The 12,661-nt window shown below is 35.7% G+C and overlaps 1 long non-coding RNA gene across 1 annotated transcript; it reads right to left on the reverse strand.

The window, feature by feature from the left end:
- Positions 1 to 4,015: 4,015 nt before the first annotated feature.
- On the reverse strand, positions 4,016 to 6,081 carry LOC104107864 (uncharacterized). Its single transcript, XR_688887.3, has 4 exons — positions 5,890 to 6,081; positions 5,677 to 5,722; positions 4,330 to 4,422; positions 4,016 to 4,173 (listed from the first exon to the last, which is right to left on the reverse strand). It is a non-coding gene; the product is annotated as an uncharacterized lncRNA (long non-coding RNA).
- Between the last annotated feature and the right edge of the window lie 6,580 nt (positions 6,082 to 12,661).

Consider the following 12,661-nt stretch of genomic DNA (forward strand, 5'->3'; position numbering starts at 1 on the left):
TCCCGATGTTGGTCCCAGCGGCGCATAGATGAGTTTTTCCCGAATCGACTTGCCCAGGACACTTGAGGTAGAGTTGCTAGTGTTCGCAATCCCTGAAGTCCCCTTCTATTCTATCTTTATTGTTTATTTTTCATCAAATAGTTGTATTTCATTAAGACCATACTTTTTAGTACTCTAGTTGCTCATGTACTAGTGACACTGAATTTTTGGGATTAGTCTAGACCGTGTTATTTATGAATTTATTTTATGTATTTCAGTTTTACCAATCTTTAATTATTATAATTACTCTGTTTAAAATTTTTAAAATGGTTAATTGATTAGTTAACATTGTCATGCCAAGAGAGAAAGTGTTACGCACCATCACGGCCCCTGGTTGGGATTTCGGGTCGTGACAGACCATGCCGAGCGGATTATGATATATAGCTTGTTACCATGGTGGGTGGATTGTGATATATATCCTGTGACCATGCCGGGCGAATTTTGATATACATCATGTGATCATGCCGGGAGGATTGCGATATATAGCATGTGACCACGTCGGGAGGATTGTGATATTGAGCCTGTGATCACGTCAGGCAGATCCTGATATTGAGCATGTGACCACGCTAGGCGGATTGTGATATTGAACTTGTGACCACGCCGAGCTGATTATGATAGCACGTGAGTTGTATGTGTTGCGTCTGGATTCAAATTCATCCTTCTAGTGTTACCCTCTCATCTGTCATCGTGAACCACACGCGGATTATGAGAAATCAACGGTTTTTTGGTTGATGTGGACCTTGGGAAGGCTGGTCAGCGGTTTGATTCAGTTAATGAAATTCTGATGTGGCCCTTAGGTCTGTATTGTTGTTGGAATTATGAACTGTACAGGTGATTAGCGAGTATCATTTATAATTCTTGATTTTATTACCTCACTGAGGTTACTTATGATACTTGCTAAGTACAAGAGGTCGGTTGTACTCATACTAAACTTCTGCACATTGCGTGTAGATCTTGGAGCTGAGATGCCGTGGATGACGGGAGCTGGCACTAAAGATGTACTTGCTTTCTGGATATAGCTATCATTAGTCCCTGGTACTTTTTAGATTTGAAATTTGTTCATGTATATTCCAAATGGATGTTGTATTTATTTTCAAACCAGCTTTGTAAATCTAAGTCTTATTGGCTCATGACTTGACTATCAATCCTTGGGTTATTGTATAGAAATTCAATTATTTCACTTATTGATTCAGATTATTCTTATTTGAATTGTGTTGGCTGTTATTTGGCTTACCTAGCGGGTTGGGTTGTGTATTTATGCCCCATTTACCCTTTTGATGCTTCACACATGTGTATTTAAGGTTTTATGACTAAGCTGATTTTGGGTTGAATTGGACACTTTGGCTCTTGACTTAAAAGCATTGATTATATTAACCAATGTTTGAATTTTGTGAAAACGACCCTAGAACAGTGTTTTGATGGCTCTGATAGTTTCGTATCATGATTTGGACTTGGGTGTATGCCCAAAATCAAATTCAGAGGTATGTAGGTTGATTTGTGTTGTTTTGCCAAAAAATTACAATGTGAGGTTTAGAAGTTTGACCGTAGATTGATTTTTGGCTATCGGGTTCAGAATTTGGTTTTGGGGCTTGGAATAGGTCTGTTATGTTATTTAGAACTTGTCTTCAAAATTTGGTATCAATTGGAGTTGACTTGATATGATTCGGACGTTTGGTTGCAATTCTAGAAGCTCTTGAAGTTTACTTTGAAATTCATGCATTTTGGTGTCCGATTGTAGTTCTAAATGTTATTTTTATGATTTGATCATGCGAACGAGTTCGTAAGATGTTTTTAGACTTGTGTGGATGTTTGGTTTGGAGCCCCGAGGGCTCGGATGAGTTTCGGACGTGTTTCAAACGATTTTGGACTGAAAACATAAAATCTGGTATGTTGGTGCTCTGATGTCGCAATTGCAAGCACCAGCTTTGCAATTGCGAACATGGCAGGGGAGGGTCAAGAATCGCAAATGCCATGCCTAGTTCGCATTTGCGAGGTATGGGTCTGAGTCAGAAACTTCGCATTTGCGAAGGGAACAGGGTCCGCATTTGCGAACCCACAGTTGCATTTACGAGGTTCCCCTTGAGTCTGTCAGTGCCGCAATTGCGAGAAATTCTTCGCAGTTGCGAACCAAGTGTCAAAAGATAGAAATGTCGGGATTTAGGCCTCATTTCTCATATTTTAGAACCATAGGCTCAGTAGGAGGCGATTTGCATGAGGAATTTTCATCTACAAACATTGGGTAAGTGATTCTAATCAATTTTTAACTATATTTCATGATTATGTCTCAAATTTAATATCAAATTGATGTGAATCAAAGAGGAAAATGGGAAATTTTGTCAAGTTTTTGAAAAATGAGAATTTGAGTTTTTAGAGTCGAAACGGACTCAGAATTGAAAAATAATCACATATATGGACTCGTGGGATTATGGGTAGTCGGAATCTACCCTTGGACCCAGATTTTGACCGGGCAGGCCTGGGGGTTGACTTTTTGGGAATTTTATAAAAATCAAAGTTTTATCTATTGTAATAGTTTTCCCTTGCATTGTTTGATGAAATTAAGTCACTTTTGATTAGATTTGAGCCGTGTGGAGGCAAATTTTAGGGGAAAAGCTATTTTTGAGGGTTGAGTTGGCCTAGTTGAGGTAAGTATTTTGCCTAACTTTGTGTGCAGGAACCACCCCTTAGGATTTGAAATTGATTGTGCTATTTGTGTTATGTGAAATCCGTGTATGCAAGGTGATGAATGGGTACACGAGTTATATGTGGTATTTGACCGGTTTAGGTTATTTAGACTCTTTTCATGCCTTTAATTGAAATGTCATAACGTGTTATATCCTTCATTGTGAATAAACTCTTACATTATTTAGACTATTTCCCTGCTTTATTTGACATTGTTAACACTTGTTCTACCTCTTGCTTGTTATTTTTCACTTATATGCTTAATTGAAGTTATTGCCTTCCTTATTGCCTCGTTATATTTTTAACTAGTGAATTTATCTGCACTCGCGCGGTAATTAATAAATTTACAAACAAAATCTTTTTTTAAAAATAATATGCAAATCTTATCAAAAAGAAGTCTCTAACCATACAAAAGGAAAATAATAAAAATAGAAGCAATTCCTTATCAAACAGCAACACTAAACAATTTGCTTCTTGAAGTCGACAACACCAATTATCAACCTTCACTCGAGCGCTTGTTTCTTTTCACATTGATAGAGTTTCACATTCTACTAAGGAAAAAAATTCAAAAATACTTACATTGATCAATTAATGCAAAATATACTAAAAATATGAATACTTATAGACATTAATACATATCAATTTTATATTTTAACAAATACTCAATTATAGAGGAAGGGGAGAATAACCAAATAATAAGGCAGAAATCTATCAAAGTACTTAAAAAAAGAACATGAGCGGTTAGTAAACATGTTCAAAACCTCAAATAAGTATTTTAATTTTATGGAAGTCTTTTGGACGAAACATTAAAGTACCGTATAATTTTATAAAATAAAAAAGGTTTTTTAAAATTTTGAAAAAAATAGATAGATAGAGTTTTCGACCTAAAACTATAAACATATAGGATTATTAAATGTGTATACAGGAAGTTACTAAATATTGTAGGGTTAAAGACTAATTCCATAGAATAATTGTTTTTTCTAATGTCACTGTTTTGTCATATTGAGACATCTTTCTCCTTCACATTTTTTATATCTAATTTCTCACTATCGTTAGACACACTCCCAATCTGGTATGAAATATTTGTCACGAATATGCATTCACCTTCCTTTGTCTTAACCTTAACATAATTACTTTTGGCAAAAACGATGAAACTGGTTGCGTGATGATCGGCCAGAAAAGTTAATAATTAATAATTTGTTGAAAAAAAAGAAAAGAAAGACAAAAGTACCAATAATTAGCTCATAACTTCTTATAACTGATTAACTGTTATACAAAAAAAAAAAAAAATTCGATACTTTATTACATTCTTATTGAATATCATACATAGGTAGTAAATACAAAATTACTCCATAATGACCAAAAGTCATTTTTCTTTTGGAAGGAATTAATACACAGCAAGCAGCCATTCTTTTTCACACCACATCTTGATTTATTGCATCATCCAGTTCACAACTGAAAATTGAATTTAAGAATCAAAAAGGATGGGAGAATGAAACGTGAGATTGAGAGCAAAGAGTCATTAAAAAGACCTAAACATGTAAATGGGAGGGGGAAAAAAGTAAAAGGAGATAAAAGATGAATACATTTTCATAACATATATATACTCACAATAAGGATTTCTAGGATTGAAGTTAAGTTGTTGCTTTATTATGAGAAGCATTTCGGCCTCCAACGCTCGCACTTTATCTAGTATATAAACACCTTCGAATCAACCAAAATGAGAGAATACTGTCAAGAAAAACCATGAATGCTCTAGTAACAATAAAAGTACCACTGTTTATAACAACGATTTATATTGTGGAACTATATTAACTGACTATATTGAATTAAAGCATGATCGAACAAATACACCGGTAATCCTGGTATTCAAAGTAAATGAGATTATGAAAAAATATAGCAAAAACAACTTTGTGAATACGTAATAGAACACTTGACAATATATTAATTTTTTCCTAATTACAATGAATAATTTCACTTCACCTTTGCTCAAATGATGATAAATAGAGCTACATCCAAGTACAAGATAAACTCTAAGTATTTCTATATGTTCACATCTCCATCATAAATTCCGCTGAAATTTTAACAGGTGAATCATTCACCTAATACCATAAACATCATCAGCAAGTGGAATTAATAAGCACAAGCATACACTAATCGCTTCATAGTTTCACTTTAACAGTAAAAATCAAGTATAATGGCTTTCAGATACATAGTACATAAAAAAAATCAACATTAAGCAAATGAGCAACAAAAAAAAGAAGAAAGGTGAGATAGAAAGTATTTATTTTTTGAATTAGGGAAAATGTAGAAGACAAAGTAGAAGTGTAAAATGGTTTTCAATTTGATGCATAGCTAATTACACAGAAAATACAAATTAAAGCGATAGGTTAGTTTCAAAATACTCGCTCTATTTTGTGTTATGTGCCTTTTTAGTCTTTAAATGTATTTTTCTTCCATAAGTTCATTGGCATATTTCAATAGCTTTTACTGTCGCACCCTAGTCTTATCTACCATTTTCTGGCCGACTGGCTCCAAGTTACATTATAGAATACCATTTATGATAGTAACCATCAGCTTATATAATTAGACCACAAGCCCGCCAGCAAAAGTATAATCTCATAGAGTAAGTAGATTTGATAGTAGTATTTGTAATAGTTCTGAAATAATAATTAAAAGATTAATTCATGGTAACGCCCGATTCTCTTTACTCCAGAGTCTATTCAGTCTTTAGAATGAGTAATCTGTAAAGTCAAAAGAACGGCAATGTGCATCACTTCAAATTATTCTTACTATGTGTATATCAAATGCCAATTACAACACAGCAATATTTGATACAAAAAAAGGCATTAAACTTTATGCTTACGGCAAAACAGTACTGACCAAGCAGAAAAGAAAAAGAATATAGAGTTAATCACTAAGAGATAACAAAAACAAAAACATCGGAAGAAATATTACCTTCTAAAGCTAAATCACCATTGGATTTTAATGTTTTCTCTTGAATCTGCACGAGAAAGATGATGAAATTTTTAGTATGTAAAAAAGTTTCGACATAAAAGATTGATAAAAAACTGATTGGCTATAGGCCAAAAGAAAAAATAAACCCAGAGGATCAAAAACAAACTCAAAGCAAAAGTAAATTTTAGACAAAGCATAGATCTGGTTGCTTACGTCTCTTCCGACGACAAAACATTAACTCTACAATCATAAATAGTATTTGTGGACGAAAGAATGGAAAAAATAGAGAAGAGGGCAAACGAAGAAGAAAATAAATTTTGAGAAGTTGTCAGTTGTAATGCTTAGGGTTTTAGTAGTCTTAAAAGGTGCAATTATGTAGATAGTTAATTAGGTAACTTTTGGACTTTTAAAAATATCTCAAAATTAAAAAGTGGAAAAAAAGAGCAAAAAACTAAGGTAAAAGATAAATAGAAATACAGGATGTAGAGAGTGCCACATCAGCTCTCTCATTCCCTGATTTATATTAATATATAGATATAGATTGTTGAATTACTTTTATTTAAAGTTGTTATTTCGTGAAATATCTTCTAGTTGAGTTATTGGTGTTGAAGTTGTGAAAGCCTTAATTGTTGAGATTTCTTTCTTGTTGAGCAATTCACATTCATTTTGTTATTGTTAGATTCTTGTGAACATTGTTGTTGAGTCACATGCTATTTGTTGTGAAAACATTGATATTGTTGATTCTTTTACAAGTTGTGGCATATGGGCACTTGTGGTGCGAGTTGTGATTATGTTGTGATATTGATACGCATGTTGTGGTATAAGGCTAGGGGTTGATACGCATGTGGTGAGATAAGGTGGGATTAATACGTGTGTTGCTAGTAGGGAACTACTTGAATCCATGTGGTGTGATAAGGAGGGCTAAAACGCGGGTAGCTATTTTGAAAAAAATTATTTTTAAAACTAAATGCAAGGCTCCCGCGGTGATATAAGAAAAGATTGTGATTGATATTGAGAAATGTGAATACGAGGTGGTACCTCCGTTGTGATTCTTGATGTGCATTTGATATTGAGAAGAGTTATTGGTTGAACAATTCTTGTTGCATTTATTCTTCTTTGTCTTACCAATTTTGTCCATATTTTATTTTTTGTGGTTTTCGTTAATTGCTTCCTTCTTGTTGTATTTATGCTTATGGTTCTGTCATTAGTTTATTATTACACCCCATATTTTCGTACGTGAAATGTTACATCTCGCATTTTCATACGTTAAAGTTTCGTCGTAAGTTAATCGACGTAAGTTTGGGAATGAGATTATTTTGAGATTATAAGCATTATACTATTTCAAAATAAGTGATAAGTAAATTCATGAAGGTGAGTGGGTAAGCGAATTGAAGAAAATGAGTTTCGTCGAGGTTTGACAATTTGGGATAAAATACGGTCCAAGCTATAATACCTCGTATTTATGGACTTGTGCCATACAAGGTACCATATGACCATGAAAGTAAGGTGTATAAGATATGTTAAAAGTGAGTAGTATTTTAAGTAATTTGAGATAATTCTTAATTATATGGATAATTGATTAATGGGAGAAATTAACAAGTTAATTAAGGATTAGTGGGGGATTAATTAAGATATTTGATAAGGCCTAAAGGGCCCCAAACGTGGCAGCAATATATGTTCCATTTGGTGACTCTTAAGTCACTTTGCAAGGTGGCATTTGGCGGATTTTTTATGGCCAATTCATTACCTTAGTGGGCCCCACACCCACTAAGGTAAAAGACATCTCAAAAATCCAAAGAAAGACATATCAATTCTCCGTAGCAAGATATAGTGCTTCAGCAAATTCACACAAGTGATGGAACATGATTTTTGCTTCAACAAGAATTTATCTGAAGTTATACTACGAGGCTTCTTAGAAAAAAACAAGGGGATTTTGTGATTCTAAGAGAGCACGGTATAATCTTTCTCAAGAATATCACACGAATTTTCTCCTACTTCGATCCGATGTTACATATTGTCGCAATTGACGTGTGTTGGAAGGATTGTCAAGAGAATCGGTTCAGGTATATTAAAGTTATCCCTTCTTTCTTTTTGGCATGATCTATACAACACGAACGAAACGAGCAAATGTACAACTTTCATAAATGACTCTATTCATAGAAATACTAGGGGTGTCTACATTCTTGATTCCTCATGTGAATTATTATTATATCTTCTGTTCATGGGTCTCAGAAAAATACGTATTTGATAAAGTTTATCCGACGGGCATATTATTTTTATGACATTCCGAGAAATCTTATTAGCGTGTTTCATATGCATTTCATGCAGTTATACATGCACATTGACCCATGACCAGACGACGTTATATACACGTATATATACGTTGATGATTTGCCCACAGTGGCCGAGATGATATGATGGGATGCCCTCAGAGGCTTGATGATGTTATGAACGCATATACCTATGCATGGTATGACATTTATACACATATGCATGGCATTGTAAATATCAATGATTCACAGAGTTATTCAGATTTACATGTTGAGTCGTTTACTCCATGTTTCTATTATGTCTATTATTTACTGATTTTCATTCCTTACATACGCGGTACATTATTTGTACTGATGTCCCTTTTGACTGGGGACACTGCGTTTCATGCCCGTAGGTCCCGATAGACAGGTTATGAGCCCTCCAAGTAAGCTATCAGCTCAGCGAAAGGTGTTGGTGCGCTCAATTTGCTCCGGAGTTGCTTGTTTGGTCAGCATGATTTAGACGTATATTGTTTGGTATGGCGGGGCTATGTCCCGACCCTTATGACAAATATGTATTCTTAGAGGCTTGTAGACAAATGCCATGTACGTAAAAGATTGTATGGCCTTGTCGGCCTATTTTCAGTGTACGAGTGGTTATTTTGATCTTATAGGCATGTATGTCTTATGTATAAGTTGGTATTTCATGTTGTATTCTACTTATCTCACGGAAGCCTCTCCAGCTCAGTTATCTATGATAGTATGATACGAAAAGATATGTTATGTTGGTACTCGGTTGAGTAAGGTACCGGGTGCCCGTCACGGCCCATCGGTTTGGGTCATGACAAAAGTGGTACCAGAGCAGTTATGTGCTAGGGATTCTACAAGCCGTGTCTAGTAGAGTCTTATTTATGGGTGTGTTGTGCACCACACTTGTAAGCGGGAGGCTACAGGGCATTTAGGACCGTCACTCTTTCTTCTTACTCTAGATCGTGTGGTAGAGCTCAGTTGTAAGAATTCGAACTCCTAAATTCTATTTTATTCGTAATACAACGATACCTACATCCAGAAAGACAGTTGGTAAGAGTTTGCATGTGGATGTGGAAGAGTTGAGTCGGAGGAACTCGATTTTGCACCATGCTTATGATGAATAAATGTGAGGTCTTCAGCAGATCATGTGTGTACTAAAAGGTGTAAGCTTCTGGAAAAGGAGCCCTAAGGCATGAATAGCTATCTACCCATATGGTAAAAAGCAACGAGAGATTCAGAAGGTGGATACAAGCTTCAACAAGTAAAAGGAGCAAGATGAGAAGGGTACGAGGTACCCAGTTAATGAAGATTAACAGTATTTATAACTCAGGCAAATAAATATAAGCATTGTGAGTTACTTTCAACAGTAACAGAGGTATGTATAATTGGCCACACCCATATCAGTTATGCCCTATGGGGGCTAACAGGTGTAGTTTAAGAAAAGGACGGGATATCAGGATCCGGCTGGGGTTAGAGTAACCCAAAATGGTGAATGGATTGTTTGTGATTAGTTGACATTTCCGAAGGATATTGCAAAGATGCTAATAATTCTCTTTGTGAGATACCCAGATGGTGCATTCTAAAATAGTACAACTAGATATGACTACTACAAAGATAGGCACTGGAAGCCTGGTAGGGATAAATATTATCTTAGTGTGGCTCCCGTCCCTCGTAGAGAGAGAATGTTAGGTAACCCGAAGGGCCAGTGGATGGAGCAAGGCGAGCTAAAGGTAAAAGAATGTCTTGTTGAAATTTTCAGAATAAAGTGATAGATAGAAATGTTAGCAGGGAAATAAGAAGAGAGTTAATGAAGAATTATGAGTAAGACGTGATACATGGATGACAATGGTGGGAAAAAAATGAAAATGACAGTATTACAGAGTCTATAGTCAAGTGAAGGAAAAGACGAGAGGTGACAGGCCTTGAGACAACAAAAGAGTATAGGCCATAAAGTCATATCCTCATTTCGAGAAATAAGTTCATGACTCTAACGTGATTACCAAAAGGAAAAAGTTAGACCCTAGAGTAATAAAAAATCAGCATGTACTAATGAACAAGATAAACTAAATATGAATTAGGGACTGAGCGATTTGATAATAGTCGGCATCATGAGAATTTCATATTTCATTCCGGCGATAATAGAATGGACAACAGAAGAAGATTCATGAGAAATTCACAGAATGGTCATTCAGGAAGCCGCTTCCCTAAAGCAAGCAATGTGAGCAAAGTTAAGCTTAAGGGACTGTATGTTTCAGTTATACTAAGTGTCACCCTTGCGAGTAAGGAATTTTGTTATCCTTGGTACAGAAGGATTACCGCAAGGCGAGTAAGGGTCATCGATGATGTGAAAAGACGCCAAAGATGAAGAGGTAAAACATCTATAGGTAGATCATCGTAGCTCCAACTCTTAAGTACTCCCCTAAATGGGGGAATATGAAGTGATGTGGCATTAACTCAAAATTAAGTGGTTCTAGTAACTATGGAATGGTGAAGAATGCGATAAAAATGAGAAAAGGGATGAGATTGCACTTACTCAAATCCTACTGATATGCTACGATTCCAGAACATTATGCAAGCACGATGACAAGGAGAGGAAGTAAGGGTTCCTTCCCAAGATGTTATTGATAGATAAGGAGCCAGTGCGGGACGTAAGTTAAGACAAAGGAAATGACCCAAGAAAGATTATGCAGAATACTGATATGAGAATGGGCCAAGTAGTTAGTAGTTGATTCAGGAAGGGCCTAGTTATGGCTAGACAGGAGGATACAGACCAATCAGCACATCATGCAAGATAATCATAGTAAAACCCAATATAGTGAATTCAGCCTCGCAGTAATGTCATTATAATATTTGAGAAATGAGTTGGGGTAGTTAAAGGTACCGTATGAATGTTACGGGAATTAAAGAAAGTGCCACTGGGAAGACGGTAATAATATCAATTCTGAAGCAACCCTACTAGCATAAGGGCATGGAGGTAAGTAACTATGAATAATTATAGGCGAGGAAGAAAATCAAAAATTCCGTCGAGTATACGATGTAATAAGTTTACAGCTTTACAAGAGTCAGAGGGTCCTCCCTAAGTACTACAATGAAAGACTAGCTGGGGAAATAAGGAAGAAGGCTTCAATTTAAGCACAGTGACCTAAAAAGGAAATGGTCGTGTAATAACAGTCTCACAACAACAATGTATGCACTCCATAAGAAAGTGGCAGTTATCGTGGTTAATGAACGGGAAGTAAAATCAAAAGTAATATTCGAGATCATATAAGTTGTATGAAAATTCCGGCATGCGTGGGAACTAAGATAATCTAAGTATGCACGCAACAAGGAGGGAGAAAGTTGAGAAGGAACGAAAGGAATTATTCGATCAATGATCCAGAGTTTGTTACGTTATGAACGCACTTAATATTTTGGAGTATTATCCATGCAGCATATATATTGACATTCATACAGCCGTAGAAGACTTCGGTATAAGTTAAAAGAAAGAATTAAGTCCAGGTCATAGACAAGGGATTGAATTATTAAAAGATTGTATCTTGGATATTCCATAGCATCCATGAAAGGCTAAAGTAATACCATGAGCCGCAGATCGGAAGATAGCTTAAGGACAAAGGCTGATCAAAAGGATGAGGAAACTAAAAAGTTACATCAACGAAGTAAATCAGAAATCTGATTATTGGACCCAAAATAATTATAGACCTCGTGATTGAGAATATTGCAGGATTACTCTTAGATATCAGAGGTACGAGAGATATAGTACAACAAAACCACCATATTCTATAACGGCCCTACGATTGAGCCAGTTAGAAGAGTACCAGCCTCATAAAAAAAAGTCAGTATGGAGCTACCACCAGATTGTGTATGCACCAGAGGTGCAAGTATTATAAGAGAGCTTAAGTTGTGGATGTGAATTATACCTATGTGGAAGGGAGTTCATGAACGATATAGAAGATATGATGTGATACTTTAAGATAAGTAAGGTAAATATGGACAACGTACGAGATACTCAAATGCAGAAGGTTGTGAATAGTTGTTACTTCGGATAGAAGGCTAGAAGTGTGGGGATTCAATATCCGGGAATGATAGCGGCGTCGTCAGTGGCATGACTTCCAGCCCATGGTTTCTAGATATTGAGAAGCCTGATTAAGAGAGTAAAGAAGAGTTAGAGATGATGTGATGTCTCGCTTGATGTTCCAGAATAACATAAGGAAATATATGGTGCAAGCAAGTTGAAGGAAGATTGCGAATAGTATAAATAGATACGTATAGGTCGCAAGCTAAAGTATAGTAAAGTGACAAGGTTTTATGACAGGAGTAAGGATGAGAAAGGGCGAGTGAGAAGGTGACGAGAATGGATAAGTCCTCGGGATTAAGCCCATAAAAATAAGAGAGCTAATGGTTTCTCTAAGTTATAGAAAGTTCAGTATAGCCTGAATGAACTCAAAAGAATCTAAGACTAATAACATCTAGAAGAAATGGAATGTTGCCCTGGTAGTGGAATGAGGGTGTGATTGTGATAGATAAAGGATGACGTTTGGGCCTTCGATTGAGTAATGACTTGAAGAGAATTTCATGAATTGTACGGGATTAAAATACTCATGTAAGGTGAGTCATATTGGGATTCTATAAAATACGGTTATGGAAGTATAGTATCGCCCCTAGGTAGATCAATCTAATTACTCCAGATATCCCCGATGAGACGTGAG

This window comes from Nicotiana tomentosiformis, chromosome 9 (genome assembly GCF_000390325.3).
Source record: "Nicotiana tomentosiformis chromosome 9, ASM39032v3, whole genome shotgun sequence".
NCBI lineage: Eukaryota > Viridiplantae > Streptophyta > Magnoliopsida > Solanales > Solanaceae > Nicotiana > Nicotiana tomentosiformis.